Source organism: Carettochelys insculpta, chromosome 1, assembly GCF_033958435.1.
Source record: "Carettochelys insculpta isolate YL-2023 chromosome 1, ASM3395843v1, whole genome shotgun sequence".
In the NCBI taxonomy this organism is placed as follows: Eukaryota; Metazoa; Chordata; order Testudines; family Carettochelyidae; genus Carettochelys; species Carettochelys insculpta.
The window spans coordinates 371,079,300-371,099,620 of record NC_134137.1 but is presented as its reverse complement, the minus strand read 5'-3'; the positions used below and the strand labels follow the sequence as shown (position 1 = coordinate 371,099,620).

Below are 20,321 nucleotides of genomic sequence, written 5' to 3'. Positions count from 1 at the left end.
AGCCCTGTCTGTTGACAGAAGGCCCCCCCAGAATGTCCAGATAGGCTTTCTGTCAACAGATCTCTGTCGACAGAGGCGTTCTGCCTGACGGGGGAACAGCAGAATGCTGTCAACAAAAGTGGTGCATTCTGGTGATTTACTGTTGACAGAATGCCTTGGGAATGTGGACGCTCCGTGGGTTTGGTCGACAAAATGGCCGTTTTGTCAACAAAACTGTCTAGTGTAGATATAGGCTAGGAGTGGACTACAGTGAGGAAGGAATGAGGGAGAAAGTGTTTGTTTGTGGCCTTCACCCATTGTGTCTAAAATCAGATTTTAAGCTGTTTGGGGTAGAGACCAAATCTCTCCATTTGCTCAGAAAAGCACTTTCAGGTGCTGTGCGACTAATTATGGTGATTATTAGCAATAATAATTAATATTATACTGAGCTAATCACTTTGGCAGTCTCAAAATGATTTCCTTCTCTCTCTCTCTCTCTCTCACATACACACACACACACACACACGGGCCACAAAATGTTTTAAAAAGGTCAAAGAAGTTCCCAAGGTCTGAAAGCTCAAAAATAGTGATACTCACACCTCAGTAGTTCAGTACAGGAGCCAAATAAGCCATCACCCTGACCCAAAGAGCCACAGAAGCAAGAATTCACTGACTGTATATTCTTGCCACAAAATGACTGACCAAGTATTATTATTTTATCAACCACAACTGGTTAATAGCATAGTAGAAGCATCCTGACTCTTTAACTATCAAATCACACAGTGTTTCAATACCCTGTGCTGCAAAGAGCCACACAGGAGACAATGACCAGGCGCTTGTGGCTCTCCAGCCTGACTCTTGAGTCTCACTGCTCTCAAGTCACGATGCCTGTAAGGGGGATGGTTTTGTACCTGCACTGTGTCCGTTAGGACAGCAGATCATTGGGAAAATGGACATTGCAAGCTCTATTTCCTTTCCACGCTCAATCCAAAATCTCCTGGTCTTTCTATTTGCCTGGCCTATAAACATAATAATGTTCAAGGAGATTTACCATTTGAGACAAGAGCTGGAAAGGAGATAACAATAGCATGAAGGTTTAGCCTCTCGCAGAACATTTTGCAGTCCTATAGCCTGGACGGAGAGCTAGGTTCATGTAGCCCTTGGGCAGTCCTACAGGGTTAGCATCCTTCCTGTGTGCAACTGGTAAGCAGCCGTCTTGTTGACCTTTGCTGCCTGAGCCGTGGACAGATCCAGTCCCAATTAAACATCTTTGAAACTCTCAAATATTGCCAAACTGACTCTCTGCCAGATACGTGGCACATGAAAAAGACACAATGGTACTGGCTGACACCAAGATTTTATAAGCACTTATTTGGGGCAGATTCTGATAATCTACCTTGATTATTACTTATGGAGTTGAATAAGCACCACTTGAGAAAAAGGGTAACAGAAGCTAACCCTGGAGGATGTCTTGAATAAGCCATTTGCGGCTGTCCCTCTCATGAGTAATGTGACCATTCAATTGCAACAAAAGCTTCTATCACATCAACTATTCCACATGTGTTTTATCCACGAGGCTAGCATCAGAGAATCAATCATTGTACAAAAAGCTTGGCTGTGCTGGGTGATTTGAAGGGAGAGTGTGGCCAGAACCTAACCCGAATCAGGACGTGAATGCTGCGTAATCTTGATCCATATTCGAAAGACTGCTTGTGAACAGGAATAATACATTTATGATCTCCTCATTCTATCAGCCCAGCCTCTCATTAATTCTCCACCAGAAAAAGGTCTGAAAATTAGAGAACATTTGGTACAGGAGTGCCATTAAAGTACAAATGCCTCACTTCAGCAAACTCTATCCAGTTATGTGTAACACTAAGTGCATTTCTACATCGCAGAACCACATATGGAAAGCTGCCTTTTGGCAATGGGGTCATAACATATAAAACAATTTCTACAATGAAATGATTTTATGCAAAAAAGCCAAGCTACCTTTGCTGCACAATACACTTTTCCTGGCAATATCCAGTTGAGCCACAAATAACATATATAATTTTAGAGTCCAAGTGAGTGAGGTAAAACCATTTTATCTTCTGTTGGTGAGAGAGGAAAAATTATGAGAGCTCTTTTTCCAGGTTTGAGAAAGGCATTCAGAGTATCACAGCTAAATACAAGGTTGAACAGAAAGTTATATATATATATATTGTTTTATATTCTCTTCCCATTGAGCTTCTCCTAGTTCAAGAACCTGGAATTCAAGTTGGAGAACCCTGACTGAAGAACTTGGTGGAATGGGGGTTTTTTGGAAGGGCACGAGGGTAGGGATAGCTCAGAGATCTGAGCATTAGCCTGTTCAACCTAAGGTTGTGAGTTCAGTCCCTAAGAAGGCCATTTAGGGGCCTGAAGCAGGTAGATTTTCCTTCTTTTTTTTCAGAGTAGTTCTTAATGGTTCTCAATCCTGCTGGAAAAGTATAACAAGTGGGGTTCCACAGGGGTCTGTTTTAGGACCGGTTCTGTTCAATATCTTCATCAACCATTTAGATATTTGCATAGAAAGTATGGTTATTATGTTTGCAGATGATACCAAGCTGGGAGGGGTTGCAACTGCTTTGGAGGATATGGTCATAATTCAAAATAATCTGGATAAATTGGAGAAGTGGTCTGAGGTAAACAGGATAAAGTTTAATAAGGACAAATGCAAAGTGGTCCACTTGGGAAGGAACAATCAGTTTCACACATACAGAATGGGGAGAGACTCTCTAGGAATGACTACAGCAGAAAGGGATCTAGAGGTTATAGTGGACCACAAGCTAAATATGAGTCAACACTGCAATGCTGTTGCAAAAAAAGCAAACATGATTCTGGGATGCCTTAACAGGTGTGTTGTGGGCAAGACACGAGAAGTCATTCTTCCACTCTATTCTGTGCTGGTTAGGCCTCAGCTGAAGTAGTGTGTCCAGTTCTGGGCTCAGCAGTTCAAGAAAGATGTGGAGAAATTGGAGAGGGTCCAGAGGAGAGCAACGATAATGATCAAAGGTCTAGAGAGCATGACCTATGAAGAAAGGCTGAAAGAATTGGGCTTCTTTAGTTTGGAAAAGAGAAGACTGAGGGGGGACATGATAGCGGTTTTCAGGTATCTAAAAGGGTATCAAAAGGAGGAGGGAGAAAACATGTTCTTTTTGGCCGCTGAGGATAGAACAAGAGGCAACGGACTTAAACTGCAGCAAGGGAGGTTTAGGTTGAACATTAGGAAAAAGTTCCTAACTGTCAGGGTGGTCAAACAATGGAATAAATTGCCAAGGGAGGTTGTGGAATCTCCACCGCTGGAGATATTTAAGAGCAGGTTAGATAGATATCTATCAGGGATGGTTTAGGCAGTACTTGGTCCTGCCATTAGGGCAGGGGGCTGGACTCAATGGCCTCTCAAGGTCCCCTCCGTTCCTAGTATTCTATGATATAGCTAGAACAACAAGCAGTTCAGTGACACCTTAGAGACTAACAATTGTATTCGGTCATATTCTTTCATGAGTAAAACTCACTTCATCAGATGAGTTATAAAGGTTGAACCTCTCTCATCTGGCACCCTTGGGACCTGACCAGTGCCAGATGAGAATTTCCTGGATGACGGGAGGTCAATATTTTCTAGCACATTACCAACACTTCCACTGCTTACTGGGCTCTTAGGTTGCTTCTACACTCTCACTCTCCTGTCGGAGGTGCCATGGTAATGAGGCAATTCAAAGCAGGCTAATGAGGCACTAACGTGCACATTCAGCACCTCATTAGCATAATGGGGACCATGCGAATTGTGAAGTGCAGACTTCGAGTTGCAGAATGACAGTGTAGATTGGGGCAGCTTCAAAATAAGCGCCCCTTTTGACATTCCCTTACTCCCACAGACTTTGATTGTTTTCTCATTTTTGCTCCAGAATCTGATTAAGTGGGTATTTACCTAATGACGTGAGTCCACCTAAACCTCAGAACTAAAATTGCTGGTCTTTGAAGTCCTACGGGACAGCTTGTGGTTTTGTTTTGTTTTGTTTTTTGTGAATCTACAGACTAACACAGCTACTCCTCTGAGACTTCCTACCTCATTAGAACACATTCATCTTGAAGCTTCATTAAAATATGTGCTCTTTATTCTAATCTGTTTGACCTTGCATTTAGCTGTGATACTGTGAGTACCTTTCGCAGACACGAGAAAAAGCTCTGTATAGCTTAAAAGCCAGTCTCTCTCATTAACTGTTGGTCCAATAAAAGGTAACACCTCACCCAAATTGTCTCTGATATCCTGGGACTGACCTGACTGAAACAACACTACACACATATCTGTAGTTTTGACATTTCAAAACTGTTCTATTGACTCTCATACTCCAGTTCCCACAAAAAACCAAAAACCACAAGAACAACTGAAAAAAGGAAAGCATATAGCACATTGCATGCAAACATATCATTTAAAAGAACAGAGAAGAGCAAATATGAAAACCAGAAGCAGAATCAAAAGAAAACCCTCCTCACAGAGAACAGGCACCAAGACTCTGAGTAGAACCCCATAAGTCAAAAGACTGCCTTGTCTTGTAGCTGAAGCACTATACTCTCAGGTACAATGTCTTGCTACTTGAACCCCAGCCAGCACGTGGCCAATTTCTTCCTGCTGTGGCTCTGCAAAGAACCATAGCCATGGGGAAAGTGACGAAATTTCATGGCACACTTAAATAGTTCTCAGGGCCCACCAACGTGCTGCAGCACACTGGTTGAAAACCACTGCTCTGGACTGGACATATGTTACATATGCAGCTGTGTAGGACTCTGGAAAGTCTGGGTGCAGTGTATCTAACAAGCTGCTCTGAGTCGAGAGCAAGACTGCTTTCTCCCTGCACCTCACGTTTCCCCCACATTGCACAGTCCTCAAATCCATATGTAGGCTCCTAAATATTATTTCTGGGGTAATTCTGTGCTAGTGCACAGGCAGGGAATTCATGTTGTCCATAGATTTCTTTGCTTGTCTGCAGATATACGACTTCTGGTGGGGGTAGGGGGCAGAAAGTAAAGGGAAACTGCAAGAGTGGTCCTTTGCCCATCTTTAGCAGCCTGGAGCGGCTGGTGTAGACATAAATGAGCACAAAAGCAGGGAAGGTGAGTGCGGCACACATGCATGAGGACATGTGACTCGCCACTGGGGTGCAGGGTTGGGCAGGCATGCGAAGAAGGGAGACCCTGCCCCTCTTGATTGCTAGAGCAGAGGGTCTGGCATGGAGTGACAGAGCTTTGTAGAGCAAGTAGCAAGAGAGCTTTTGGGTGTTTGGAGGTAGGCATTCCTACAATATAACTTATAGCTTTCATTTATGGAACAAGCTGTCTAGTTGTACTAACTCCTCTGCCATTCCCTCCTTTACTGTGACTAGCATTGTCAGAAGCAGACAATGAAACTTCAGGGTCTCAACTGCTGACTGCCCAGGAGTCTCTGCTGAGTAATCTTCTTTAGCTGATGGGACTTGGGAATTACAGCAAAGTCTCTTTCTAGCCACGCTTAGTAACTGGTCTATTCTCAGGTAGTAATATAATTAGTACAATTGCAGGGGACTTTTCTCTTGTCAAACATCAGCCAACAAACAATAAATGCAGATTTCTTTTTAAAAAGAGAAACTTTAGTTTTTATGAACTACTAAGAAATACAGAATGACACTATGATCTACAGTTCTCTAACAACCCTTCGGAGGTAATGAACCAACAATATTAGTCTAACACAGGGGTCAGTAACCCCTGGCATGAGTGCCAAGAGTGGCAAGTGAACCAATTTTCATCCGCACTCAAGATGGGAGCTCAGCCCCACCCCGCCTCCCCCATGCAGCCAACAGCTTGCTCAAAGCCATGCTGCCTGTGGATTAACTAAAGACCAGCTAATGATCCCAACCACCACCTAAACAGTAAAGCTCTGCTTCTTCATTAACAATGAAGCTGTTGCAAGTCGGCCTATTTGTGATTTTAAAAAGTATCACTTTCACTTGGACCTTACATAGAGGTCAAAAGGTCAAATTCATCACTCTGCCTTGGAAAGGTTGTTGACCCCAGGCTACGTCTACACTAGCACACTACGTCAAAGTAGCCTATTTCAAAGTAAGGACATTGAAATAGGCTATTTCGACACGTATCATCTACATGTCCTCCAGGGCTGGTGCCATCGATGTTCAATGTCAAAGTAGCGACGGAGAACGTCGAAAGGAGCCGCCCCAGAAGGAAATGAGGAGTGTCCACACACACAAGTGCTCCCCGTCGAAATAAGGTGCCAGCAAAGCCCCAAGCCGCTCCCTTAAAAGGCCCCTTCCAGACACACTTGGTCCGCACAGAACGAGATCCACAGAGCCAACAACCGGTTGCAGACCCTGTGCACTCAGCATGGACCCCCCAGCTGCAGCAGCAGCAGCAGCAGCAGCCAGAAGCCCTGGGCTTTAAGCTGCTGCACGTGGTGACCATAGAGCCCCGCAGGGGCTGGACAGAGCATCTCTCAACCCCTCAGCTGATGGCCGCCATGGAGGACCCCGCTATTTCGAAGTAGCAGGGCGCAGATCGCCTACACACGCCCTACTTCAACGTTGAATGTCAAAGTAGGGCACTATTCCCATCTTTGGATGGGAACAGCGATTTCGACATCTCGCCACCTAATGTCGATTTCAACGTCAAAATAGCACACGGAGCGTGTAGATGCGACGCGTGCTATTTTGATGCTGTGCCAGCTACTTCGAAGTAGCCAGCTAGTGTAGACACACCCCTAGTCTATCAAATAAACAGAGGGAAAATGGCCTTGTGGTTACGAGAATGGCCTGGCCCAACTTGTGGTCAACTGCATGAGTTGCACTGCAAGGGCCAATCTGATCCATGTTATCTGGCTCAACAGTGACCCAGATTATATCAAATTAAATAAATACTTGCACTGAACTCTTCTGCGCAAGTTGGTGGGGGAAGAGTATCTGAAAGAAATAACCAGATCAGAATTCAGTTCTGTGTACAGAAATGAACTAATATCAAGCTTGACTGAAAAAGTTGATTAAATTAGTTTAATTTAAGAGCCTAAACAAACCCTGAAGGAGGTTCTTTGTTTATTGCTTTTTACCTAAGCCATGCTCTGCTAAAAAAGCACCATGTGGGCATGAAATATTTATTCATTAAATCTTTTACAAAGGTGCATGCTATTAGTTTCAACCATTATATATTTATAACTTGCAATACACCAGGAAAATTTGTTTTTGGCTTTCGTCCTCCTCCAGGCTGTTTATATGTCACGTTATCATACTAGGTCTCATTCTCATTTACACCATGGCTTTCTCTACATACAGAAATACCTTTCTACAACTAGAGGAGTTGAATTAAAGAAGCTGGAGTCTACTCTCACATCAGTCTAAATGGAGTAATTCAGGGTACAATTAAAAAACGCAGAGTAGGGACTTCCATGTTGGGGCTCAGGCTCCAGGGCTTAAAATATAGCAGTTTAGACACTTGAGTTAGAGTCTTGCTTCTAAGACCGACCCTGCTATCAAGGCTTCAAAGTGCCAGCTCCAATCAGAGCCCAAATGGCTACACCACTACTTTTAGCCCTGCAATACAAGCCAGATGCTCTGGCTCCAAGGCTCTGCGCCATGGGTCTTCTGTTGCTGTGTACGTAGGCTCTCAGCTGACAAGGCACGGACTGACAAAGGAGTCACTGAAGACAAGCCTAGTGGGAGGTTGACAGGGGAAAAAAACCAATGTGTTCTTACAAAGAGTCCAAACATAAGTCATGCTGTTTTACCTTCATGCCTGTAACTGTATCCATACTAGCGTTTATATCAATCAGTTAAAACAATTACAAATCCAACCTAAATAGGTGTACTATAAGTTGAACTTCTCTAATCTGGAACTTCCTCGTCTAGCAAACTCCATAATCTGGCATGATTTTAGTTAGCCAGACGGCCACTTATCATGGGTGTAGCCAAGTTTCCCATGCTCCCATAAGCTCGTTTATAACCAGCAATTCTGGATCTCAGAGTTCTGTGCTGCTATTTAGCTCTAATTTACCCCTAAACATCTTCTACGAGCCCAGTAAGCAATGGGAGTGTTGGTAATGTGCTAGAAAATGGTGACCTCCCATCATCTGACAAATTCTCTCATTCAGCACCAGTCAGGTCCCAAGGGTGCCAGATGAGAGAGGTTCAACCTGCAGTACAAGACGCACGTTAGACCAGGCCCACTTACACAACACCAGCCATAGCAAGGTGGCACAAAATAGATGTAAACTTGGTGTCTTCTGGTTTAAAGGGTCCCTCGGGTGTGCCCCTGCAGATATTAGGTGTAGAGAGGGACAAGCAGGAGAAGTAGCTGGCATATGATGTGCCCTAGCACTCCTCAGTTGCTATCTAGTTCACCAGGGTCATAAACAACTGAGACATTTCGCCCTACAGTGAATTTCAACACTGTGTTCTTCAGCATCATGTTTTTCCCCCCTTCACTTGAAGTGAACCACATTTAGGGGAGAAGTGCTGCATTTTAAAAGCTCATTAAGAGTCATCTGCTAATCATTCTGTGCTGGTGCATAAGGCTGTCTACTATGCTAATAGAATATTTAATTGATGTTTATTTGCTGACTAGTTATGTATGTTAACATCATTCCTGCATAATTAATACTCAGTTGACGTCGACTCTTAGACCACATATAACTAGGTTTTACTAAGAAAGCCATTTGCAATGTTTAAAAAAAGAAAGCCTGGAATATATTAACATTAAGGGAATCTAAAATCAGCTTTAATAAAATAAGCCAACAGGGAAGAATTTGGCAGGGAAGATAAAAGAATGTTTCTTTCACACTATCCCCAGTCCTGGATGATATGATTTGCTAAAGTAGGTGTTTCATTTTACAGTTCAAGGGCCCAGGTAGCAGCTGGTGTCACTTGGCGCAGATCGCTGCATCTCTGTCGATTTACACCAGCAAAGGATCGGGCCCCACAACTTCAGCACATAATTCACACTTAAGGTTGGCACAAGAGTTAAAGTACAAAATCGGGGCCAAATCCTGCTTTCAATTATGCCAGTATAAATCCAAAGCCACTCCAGTTAAATTATTCCATTCCAGTGTAACCAAGAGCAGAATTCCCTACAAACCTGATCCCTATAGAACACCATCAACATCAACTTGCAAACACAGTTCCAGTTTAATTTCTTGCAGGGTAGGAGGGGAGCTTGCGTGTGGTTTAAAACATCCAGGATAACACTTTCTGAGAGATGAGCTTGGAGGACGGTGGTGACCTAGACTGACTGCAATCTAAGATGGAAGCCATTCATTCCAGAGGGTCACATGGCTTCTCCTAGTGTGTAGAACAGAGGAAAGCTAACATTGGCTGATCTCACAGGCAAGCAGGCAGCTCCATCGCAGGCCTTCCCCCTTAGCCAGCAGTGAGGCACCTGCCTCTCCATAATAGCTGACCAGAATGTGGTACTGCTAAGGAGAAACGACTCCATGCAGCATATGCCTCTTTCAGTGACCCTTCTCGCACACATTAAGGTACAACATAAATTAATGCTGCTCACAGACAGGCATTATCTCTTTGCCTGTACCTTAATCAGCCTCCCACACACACACCCAACCCCCCCCACCCCACTGAAACCCATGGGTATCACTGGATTCGCAGGTGGGTGATGGTGGGCCCAGTTCTGACCTTAGACATAAAGACACAAGTGTGGCCTAGTTCCTAGCTGTTTGTTCTGAGGTTACCATGAAGCTCAAACCGTGTCGCCATATACACCAGCTGACATAATGAAGTCAACAGACATAACTGAGGCCAAAATATGGGCTCTGCAATTTACAAAATACAAAAATATCTGAGTGGCAGACTCCCTGAAGGCCCTGAGGAAAATCTCCCTGGCTGTGAATAACTTATTAGAGTAGAGTTTGAAGACAACTAGCACAGTCAGCTCCTTGTTAACCACTTCGTACTCTGATTCCAATACTGAAGCAATTTTTGTACACAGTAGGACAAGTTTCAAAGGGCATTTTTGTCAGATTTCAATGGGGCCAGGATTGGGCTCAGGGGACCAAAACCTTCCCAGACTTGTACTTCCAATAACCTCAAAGGGCTGAGGGATGAATCCGGAAGGCCTTACGTTTTTCCTAAGCAAGGATGGGGTAAAGATTGCTGTTTGTAACTCAGCATTTTAAAGACCTCAGCACTAGCCCACAGAGGCAGGATGTGTGAAGGAACTTCAGAAGAACTAGCAATACAGTTGTGAACAATTACAAGGCAATCAATTTTTTCTGCTGTATGAGTCCAATCCTGTTCTGTATAAATAAAGCTCTCAGGATTGTGCTATAAGTGAACCATGCCTTCACCATGGAGGGAAAGTCACCATTTAATCTAACGCAAGTGTGAAAAGAGCCACAGACAATCACTGTTCTAATTATAACCCTTGTGACATGTTTGCCTGAGAGCCCCAATCCTGCAGGATGCTGAGCACACACAATTCTCACTGATGCTCAGCACAACTCAGGATCTGGCCTTTGAGTTTTAACGCTACCCTCACAAGTGAGTTTTACACTAAAAAGCCACTTGGTGATCTTAACCAGAAGTGCCAGGGTAAGTGGTAACATGATCACACTGATTCTAGTAGAGTTCTGGGCGGAAGCCGGGAAAGGATTGTTCTCCACTTTTTGCATCTCTGTATCAACATATCCCAATATCAGAATACAGGCCTGGTTCTCTTCTTCGTTTACTCCCCCATAAGTCTCCTGATTTCACTTGTGCTACCTCCAATTCACACTGCTGTCACAGAGAACAGAATCAAGCTCGTTTCCTGGATTTACAATAGGGAAGGAGACTTCAGCCCTCCTTGAGTTAATGTCAGCCAATAATGTTAAGACAAAACTACACCAGCAATTACAACTGTACACAATAATCTTGTCCTCCGGTGTCTTCAGTACATCCCAGAATGCATTAAGCTGATGCCAAAGAAGACGCTGCTCTGTTGGCTCAGCTATAAATCTGCAATCTGTACAAAAACCAGATGTCAATCAAAAGTCATAGCTGCTCTCTGCACGATTCACAATGCATAATTTAACCACTACGCTTGTCAAGTTCTGCGCATGCTGCGTCTACCTAATGGTAAACGTGTTCAGGAACCCAAATGTCATCAAGTGAGGAAACCAGTGCACAGGGATAAATGGCTCGGCTGGGGATATGACCTATTTTCTTTTCATAATTAAAGTCATCATAATGAAAGTTAAGCAAGCTTCAAACTATTTTCAGCTCTTCAGAAGACAGTCCAGCCTAAGCTTGCAGCTGTTACATTCAGGCATAACATTCACCTAACAGTCTTAGAACCCTGGGAACCCCGTGTTAGTTCTACAGCAGAAAGGAAGGTTGGCCATGAGAAATCTACAAAGAGAATCTGAATCCGGCACTTGTTCTACATAGGCCAAAGTGAAGTGGAGCTTTGGGGCTTGTCTACATCAGGTATCAGCAACCTTTTGACCTCTACGCACAGTCTGAGTGATGAGGATACTAATAGTCCGACTTACAACAGCTTCATTAATAAATACATTCAAACACAGAGTTCTACTGTTTAGGTGGTGGTTGGCAGCATTAGGTGGTCTTTCTTATCCGCAGGCAGCATTGCTTTGAGCTAGCTCCCAGCTGCGTGGGGGAGGAGGGGAAAGGCTGAGCTCCCGCCTTGCATACCAATTAAAATTGGCTCACATGTCGCTCATAGCATTTGTGTCAGGGGTTGTTGACCCCAGTCTGCGCTGTAAGATAAGCCTGGACTCTGGCTCTGGCTTGAGCCCAAACCCCACTTCTGTCTACACATAAATCGCTCAGACTCAGTGACGAAGTAGGTTCATAGGTCAAGGAGCTTTGATCATCCAGATCCACAAACCCACACCAAGGCCAGATCTACACTAGAACTGAAAGTCAATTTCAGGTACGCAGCTCTAGCTACGGCAGTTGTGTAGCGTGAATTAACGTATCTGCAGTCGACTTTAAGGTGTGTCCTCACTGAAGGAGGTCGACGGGAGAGTTTCTCCCATCAACCTCCCTTACTCCTTGCGATAGAGAGGAGTACAAGGGGTCGACTGCTGTCCCCAGACAGATCTGTTTTGTGCGTCTTTACCAGAAGAACTTCCTGGAAGCATAGACAAGCCACTAGTGAGTGAGCAGGGATTATGGCCCCATTCCAGTCCAGAGACTGGTACAGCAACTGTAGAAAGGCCCTACCAGATGCCCTGCCCACCAGTTGAGGATTAGGGTTGTGCCACCCATTTACGGTCTAAACGCGCAAAAGCAAAAGCTCAAAATCCTATTGTTTACAAATAAGCATTCAATTGTTCCCCAGGCAAATCATATTTGCTGAGGCATTACGCAGAGGACTAAAAGCACAAGAGGAGACATTTACCTGCATTAGGCAGCACTGGTTTAGGCCAACGGTTAAATTGCAATTAAAAAAATCTGTCCCAGGATGGGACATCAGAGCAGATCAGCAATGTAACTACAGACCATAAGGACATCTTCACACTTCCTTCCGCAAGTTCATGAATAAACATCTGTTCATTCAAATGAGTTATATATTAATTCATTTAAATAATTTTCATTTTGATTTGAATGGTAAACAGTGCTATTCTGCCAGGACAGTTGAGTTTGCAATTCAAATTACACACCAATTTGTCATGAGGAAAATATAATTAATGGCAGGAGCTGAAGTAACTATAATTTTACTCCTTTGATTTTCGACAGACAGGAGTGCGGGGGACAGGGAGACACAAGGGTTAAGTTGCATGGCTGCTGATAGTGTGTGTGCCCCCCAGCCCAAGCAGATAGAAATGCCCTAGCTCTGCTACAAGCAGTGCACCAAAAGTAGCACTGAGGACAGGGCAGGATAGAGCAGCTAGCTGGCAGACCACTAGCTAGCTAGAGCTCCAGGGTCCACACTTGCATGGATAGCCCAATCCGGCAATGTCCACATTGCTCCAGCTAATGTGCTAAAAACAGCAAAGTCAGCACACGTCAGACTGCCCAGGCTGGGAGGCATGAGCTCAGCTGCACAGTAGACACGCGTGCAAACCTCTTTTTTCATAAGTCAACACATTTTATTGCAAACTGGGGCATTCTGCCACTCAGTCAGTTCTAGTGCATCACATCATAATGTCACTGCAGGACATAACGTGACTTGACATTATGCTCACGGGCACGATGATGCAACGTTAATGCCTCCCAGCATGTAATAATGTAACAGTCAGTAAATTCAGCTACTTCTTTATATTGGGATCATAAACCATAATTATTTGGCAGCTGCCCCTTGGAAGCACTGTATGCGCTGGAGATTAAATCGAGCCTTATTGATTTGCTGATCTGAACATCGTCGTTCTCTCCTCTCTGAGGAAATTCACAATCTCCTCTTTCGTTCTGTGGTGCTGCAGTGTGGTATAACTTCCACATGTAAGGCTGGGACTGATCAGTTCTAGCTGGTAAGCAGCACACAATACGATCCGGGTGCAGTGCTTCTGCCAGTTTAACAAGTGTGTCTGTGCAGATTTGCTTATTAAACAGAGCCCATTGACTAGTGAATGAAATCAAATCTTAATGGCAGAGAGCTGGGCCACAGCCATGCTTCTTACATTTCTTTTCACAGTGACAGCCCGATCCAGCTTTTTTTACGCTGCAAGAATCCCAACTCAGAGTGGGGAGTGCATGATGAGACTCTAATAACTCCTGTTCTCATTAAACATGAAGATTAATTTAATTTTTAAAGGCACAAGGGTGAATTAAGGAGTGATGCTAAGAATATAAAACTTATTTTTTGAGGAATATCATATAAAATGGAAATTCTCTTGTACCAAATATGGCAGCTTAGCTTACAGCTATCAGAGAGGTAGCTGTGTTAGTCTGTATCTTCAAGAACAACAAGAAGTCCCATGGCACCTTATAGACTAACAGATATTTTGGAGCATAAGCTTTTGTGGGCAAAGATCCGCTTCATCAGATGCTTACAGCTTGCAGCTTTTACCCAACCAAAGCTCCCACTGACTCCTGTAGGAGCTTGACAAAGTGAGGAAAATGCAGCAAAGCACTGATGCAGCATAGCACTGAAGATGATCCAGAAAAGCACTGAAGCGGAAGCATTTTTTTTACCCAGGAGTACTTGCATAAAGTTATGTGCATACCCACAGTCAGATCTTCAATAGTGCTCTACGCCCAGCAGCTCCTAAATTCTAAAGAAATGGTACTTTAGGCCAGACATGGCCAACCAGTTAGGGATGAAGAACCACGGATAAAGCGCAAAGAGGCACAAAGCCATGTGGACAGAGTGCAAAGAGCCACGTATTATATATTTCTTTTGATAGATAGATAGATAGATAGATAGATAGATTATGTGGCTCAACGCCCTTCCCCTTCCCCAGAGCCAGGCACCCGCAACCCTCCACATAACCCAATTCCCCTCTTATCCCCAGCCTCCCTGCCCTAACCCAATCACCCTCCCCTCCTCCAGAACCAGGCACCCCCAGCTCCACACTATAACCTAATCCCCCCCGCCTGCTCTAACTCAATGCCAGCAACTCACAAGCGCCTCCGTTGCTGGCATGTGTCTCTCCCGCCAAGCTCTGGGGCGCATGCACGGAGCAGTGGACGGCACTCCCAGCATGCAGCTCTGAGAAGGAGCCACATTTAATAGCTCAAAGAGCTGCATGTGGCTAGAGAGCCCCAGGTCAGCCACTCCAGCTTTAGAAACTTTGGAAAGTTGCTATTCAATATCTGTGCTGTAAAGGTTGTTCAGTCAATGGAGGGAAAATAAGGTTTCTGCTGCAACTCCTCAAGCAAGCAGGCTGAATTCAGCGCCCAGCCTGATCTCTGCCCTATATAACCCCGTGGTTCCCAGCCCTACACAGGGTGCAAGGGGGGCATATGACATCCTGACAGGATAAAGGTTGAACACTGACCTGAATCAGCACAGAATTTGGCCATGCACGCTGAAGAGTGAATGCGAAAACAGCCAGGACCAGAAATAGATTCCAATACTTTCCTGAAGAGCAAATGCCTCCAGTTATAGAACAATCATCATTTTCTACTACAGCAGTCGATCAATCCTCTTACCCGTTGACCCTGGCATTTCAAGATTTAGTTTATGGCACTGTATAGTTCCTTGCAACATTGATTATAAGCCATGCAATAAAAGGGAAAGTTGTTCTTTTTTATTTTTTTTTCAAAAAAGCCACATAAAAAATTAAGAGACCAATAAAAATCTCCCTCCTCTCAAATCAGATTGATTTATTACTGCTAAGCTAACAAACCTTTTAATCACATTTGCATTCAGATAGTAAGCTCTGTTTTTGCTTTTATAAATCAATTATTTTTTATTCAACGGATGCACTCGGGTCACATCAGGTCCAAAGATGTCTACAAATCAGATGGGCTTTTGGCATATGCTAGGAAATAGGCAGAATTCATCTTGAGCCCAGCCAAGCACTGCTCTCACTGAAGAGACATTGCAGGTCATTCTGAGGCTAGGTTTCTCCCATAATAAATGTACATTATGCAAACGAGGCATCAGCTTTCTGAATAGTGATTATAAATGGGAAGTAACCCCCACACCCCAAAAAATCAGAAGCAGCTTTTTAAACTTTCCTTAATTCGATTCCTGAAGAACTCGCATTTGGAGTTAAACATTCATCCCACAATGTCTGACCAAAACTAGAACGGTGCAGCAAACACAAATGGATGGTTGGTGAGAACAGAATACTCTCTCCAACTACTGTAAAAGGGGAGCCCTTCCATGGAACTGACCACAGCCTACAAACTATAGCACACACTATGCACCCTTTAGGTGAGAGCACGACCAACCTATGCCACGGAGCCATTAGCCATGCCTACTTCTTTCCCCGCCACACAGGTGCACTAGACCACCACAATATGCCGTTCCTCCACACGCAGGGAATATGGAGTTCCTCTGAGCTGCGTGCTTCACCCGCACAGCCAGATCGCAGCCATCACTGGTCAGAATCTTGCGCATCTCCACAGCTAAGCAGCCAGAGTAGCCTCTTAGTGAGGAAGGGCCAAATTCTGCTCTCCTTACTCAGTCAATGCCTCCATTGCCTTTCAAGAGCAGCAGGATTTGGTCCTGACACGTTTCTGAGCTTTCCAAACTATAACCTGCCAGGCCTGAAAGATTTTGTAGGATTGCCACAGAGGGCTAAATTCTGACCTGAGTTACTGCAGTCCAACCCTGTGCAAGATGAGCGTGAGACCACAATTTGGTCTTTTGTTGCTAGAAGCACAAGGCAATCTTTCCCCAACAGAGGACAGTGGTTTTGCAGTACAGGGACAAATTCCCTTCTCTACAGTTTCACCTATGAACCTTTCTGTTATTATTACTACAATTTGTTCAACAATTCCCATCCAAGCATCGGCTCCAACAAGTTCTTGGCAAGCAAGATCCATCAGTGAAGCCTAAGGGCCAACTTCTTGTTTGGTATAAAGTGACCTCATTAGACTACACAGGTTTCCACCAGATTTACACCTGATTGCAGGTTGATTGTAGATTTGGAGTCCAACCAGCACTTTTACTAAACCATGACCCCACCAGAAAGCACAGAACTCACCATCTGGAGGCATCAGCACTTTGTTGTTCTGTGTACACCAGCCCACTGGATGAAGATCAGCTGTCATCACATCGCACCAGAAATCTGCCCTGCGATCATCACCATAGCCACAGTAACGGAGCAATAAGAGCTGCCCACATGTTGTAATGATTGTAGCCACCCAGTAGGTGTCCGGATTGTTCTTGTTGGCCACTTCTAACTTCATCCCTGGCTGGAAACTGCTCTGAAGGCTGATTTCAACCTTGCAAGATTAGAAATAGGTATTATTTTTCCAAATAACAAAACAGAAAACAAGGCATGCTCCCTAGCAGGCAACAGTCACAGGTGCACAGCAGCATAGACTAGCAGACAGGGCTCTAAATGACAATTCAGGGGACCAGAGGTCTACCCTTCACTCTGCCACTGATGTGCTGAGTGAGCTTTGGCAAGTCACTTCATCTCTAACCCTAACCTATTCAGAACATAAATAGTTTCTGGATAGAAACTGCCTATTACAGTGTGCCTGTAGACAGTGGCACCCAGTCGCAGTTGGGCCCTTAGGTGAGAACGGCATGCCAATAATAACTTTAAGAATGGTCTTCAGGAATGGACGAAACTCAGCCCCATGCAGAGGGCCCACGCAACTCTACCTGCCACTAAAGACTTGCTTGAGCTGGAGGGAAAGCCAAGGTATCATGCAAAGAACTTGTTACTGCCCAGCTCTACCAAGTAAATCACAGGTCCAAGTCTGGTTGCATGTGAGGTGCTTTATACACAGCTTTATAATGGAGCCTGCTCAGAGGAGCTCCACACCTATAATTCACCTCTCACGTGTGAAGTACCTTGGATGACCAGGCCTCAATTAAAATAATGTGTATAAAGCACCTCACACGAAACCCCTCAGAGCCCCTTACAAGCACCTTGAGTCTAATCCCCACTGAGATTGGTGGCAATGCATTCACACACTCCACTGGATGCAGGCCCATGCTATAGCTATTTAAGGTTCATAACCCCAATGAAGAAGACATGGGCAGCATCACCAACCAGCTAACGAGTAGAAATTCCAACCGAAGTTTACAGCAAGACTCGCACTGATGTCCACAGAAGCAGGACTGAGTCCCAAGCAGCTTGCTGAGGGAAACTAGAGAATGCAGTACCCATTCTGCAGGAAGTTAAAACCAAGGTTATGCCTTACACACCGACTTTCCGTATCACCTCAGAGTTCTGCTGATGACTCCAGCTTTCGCTCCCAAGCTTGGAAGAAGACTGGTCCAAAAATTAGGGAACCAGTCTAGAATTTAGGATGCTCTAGTTCAGTTCTCTGTGCCACTTCAGACTTCCTCTGTAACCTTGGGCAGTCAAGTCTCTGTGATTTAGTCCTCATCTCTAAAATGGGGATAATTTTAAATCCCCACCACGCAGGGCACTGTGAGGTTAACCTGCCCACATACTAAAATCTGCTCTGTTAATGACCTATAAGAACCTAACAGGGATGTGGACAGAGGAGTATAAGTCAGTCTAAATCCATCTTCTGTGTTTTGTCTTAGACTGTAAATCCCTTGGGACAGGGACACCTTTTAGTTTTATGTTTGTACAACAACTACTACAATGGAGTCCTGGCCCACAACTGGAGCTCCTAGGCGCCACACGTAATACACATTATGAAAGAGTGACTAAGAGCTGCAACCAAATGATCCAGAGGACAACTGTAATGGAGTTTGCTAGTCTAGAGGAATGCAGCTCCTCTGGGCTGGGAACAAACCTCCTTTACCTGCCTCACTCATCAACACTGCAGTCTAAGAACTGATAAGTTGTACTATTTATTTACTTTCATGCCACAAGTATGCATGGCCAGTATCTCTGCATTCATCTTTCGTCAACAGGAACTGCATGGGTGGCTGGTCTATGGCCCTTATGTCTATGGCCACCATCCAAAGAATGGGTTGAATACATAGATTTCATCTCTCTCTCTCTAGAGGTGAATCTAGAGGGGCCCAATCTCTTCTGACAGCCAAGTTCCAAATTCATGGGGCAGTCGCGAAGGAGAGGCACGTGCTCCTGTACTCATGAGTCTCACCCCTGAGGATGACAGATCCACTGTCCCAGTGGACTGTAGACATGGTGGTAGTCACAATCGCAAAGGATGAGAGGTGAGGCCCCTAGGTCACCTGAGTCAGTGCCATGAGGGCTTTGAAGATGGGGTGTGAAACCATCAGCTGGTGCCAGCATTCAGCGAGGAGGCAATGCACCAAGTGCTAGAATAAGCGAGAAGCTCTTTCAAGCAACTGTTCTGCTCTGAACCGACTAGAGATTAAACCTCAGCAGTTTCACATCTAGAATGTACTCCAGCCAGGCAGTCACACCATGTGGATCACTGGGGCGTGGTGGGAATTTGACAGGAGGGGCCACAGTCTCCGGGCCTCACATGGCTGGAATTGGGAGAACTTTGCAATTTCAGCTCTTGGAGTATCCAGAGAAAGAGGCCAGGTGGACACGCAGGCTGAGGAGTCTCCAAAGATCATGCCTCTGCCCTCCAAAGTCAATTCATTGTTTCCAGGGCTCAGGTTCACCCAGCAGTCAGTTTCCATCACCCCTCTACAGATAGCTGGGAGATGATGCAGTTTGCATGTAAGGAGAACATGTAGCAGCACTGGTGCCTCTGTATTGAATGGAATCAGGTGAGACAGGAATGCTGTGGGGCTCCACAGGTGAATGCTCCGGAGATCGAGAAGCAGGTGGACATCATGGCTCTGGGAATAGACCAGTCCAGCAGCTGAACTCACCTCCGAGCAAACCCACCACAGCTCTGAGGTGGGATGGCACAACTTTACATGTGAGTGATTAAAAGTCTACGGAAAGGTCTAGCAATAAGACTGAGAGCCAACAGCACTTTCCACAGCCAAGAAGTGCCAACAATCCCAGCCAGTGGGGATTCCAGCTGTTCTCAACCATCTTCCACAAACCAAGAAGCACATGGGGGCAGAGCTGCAGACAGCGGCTGTTCTACCACAGGGCTTCCAGAATTCTGTTGGGTGAACACACCCACTTCACATGAGGAGAGGTATCCTACTCTCAGGCCTACGTCAATGGTATGGCTTCAGGTGTCCCTAGAAGCCATCTCTGCTACTAGAATTTCTCTGAGACATAGCAGAATAGCTTGTTGCTGAGAGAGACACCATTTTCTGGAGCTGAGAAAAGGCATTCAACATTAACCATGCAACTTAACCTTGAGAGGCTTCTGAGAGGAGGCCGGTATTAAGGAGGGTTTTGAAGGAACAATCTGATCTCAGTTTTTGTGTGGCGGGGAGGCATGGAAGAAATGAAAGAGTGCGAGGAGGTAGAAAAAGCAAAAAGATGCAGGATGGGGATTGGGAGGAAATGAGAGCTAAATGTAGGCCAGAGAAAAACCGTACAGGGCCTGGTGAAGGCATAGGGATGAGAAGCTTGAATGTGAAGTAGAGTAAGAAACCAGTGACCTCAAAGTAAAGCATGAGAACAGGCATTCAACAGGAGAAGGAAGAGAATTTTAGAAGAGTGAAAAGACTCCAGCCTTTTGGATTGAGAGGAAGAAACCTCAGAAGCAGAGAGAAAAAGTTTGGTGCTGTTTTCCCCAGAGCCATCTCTTTAATTTTCCAGGATGAGCGTCTCCAACCCACATGAAAAGAGGAAGGGCCAAGAACTGTCTCAAGGCCCAAGCGAAGTACGTACGTGTCTGAACGAGGTGTGAGGAGCAGCACTTGCTCCTGTTTCT

General features: G+C 44.9%; 1 protein-coding gene across 1 annotated transcript in view; it reads right to left on the bottom strand.

Moving 5' to 3' along the window:
- SFMBT2 (Scm like with four mbt domains 2) overlaps positions 1–16,617 on the bottom strand; it is a 156,332-nt gene extending 139,715 nt beyond the window's left edge. Inside the window, exon 1 of the mRNA XM_074984183.1 lies at positions 16,592–16,617. The gene's annotated coding sequence lies outside the window, so the exon portion shown is untranslated. The remainder of the gene's footprint in view (positions 1–16,591) is intronic.
- Positions 16,618–20,321: the final 3,704 nt, after the last annotated feature.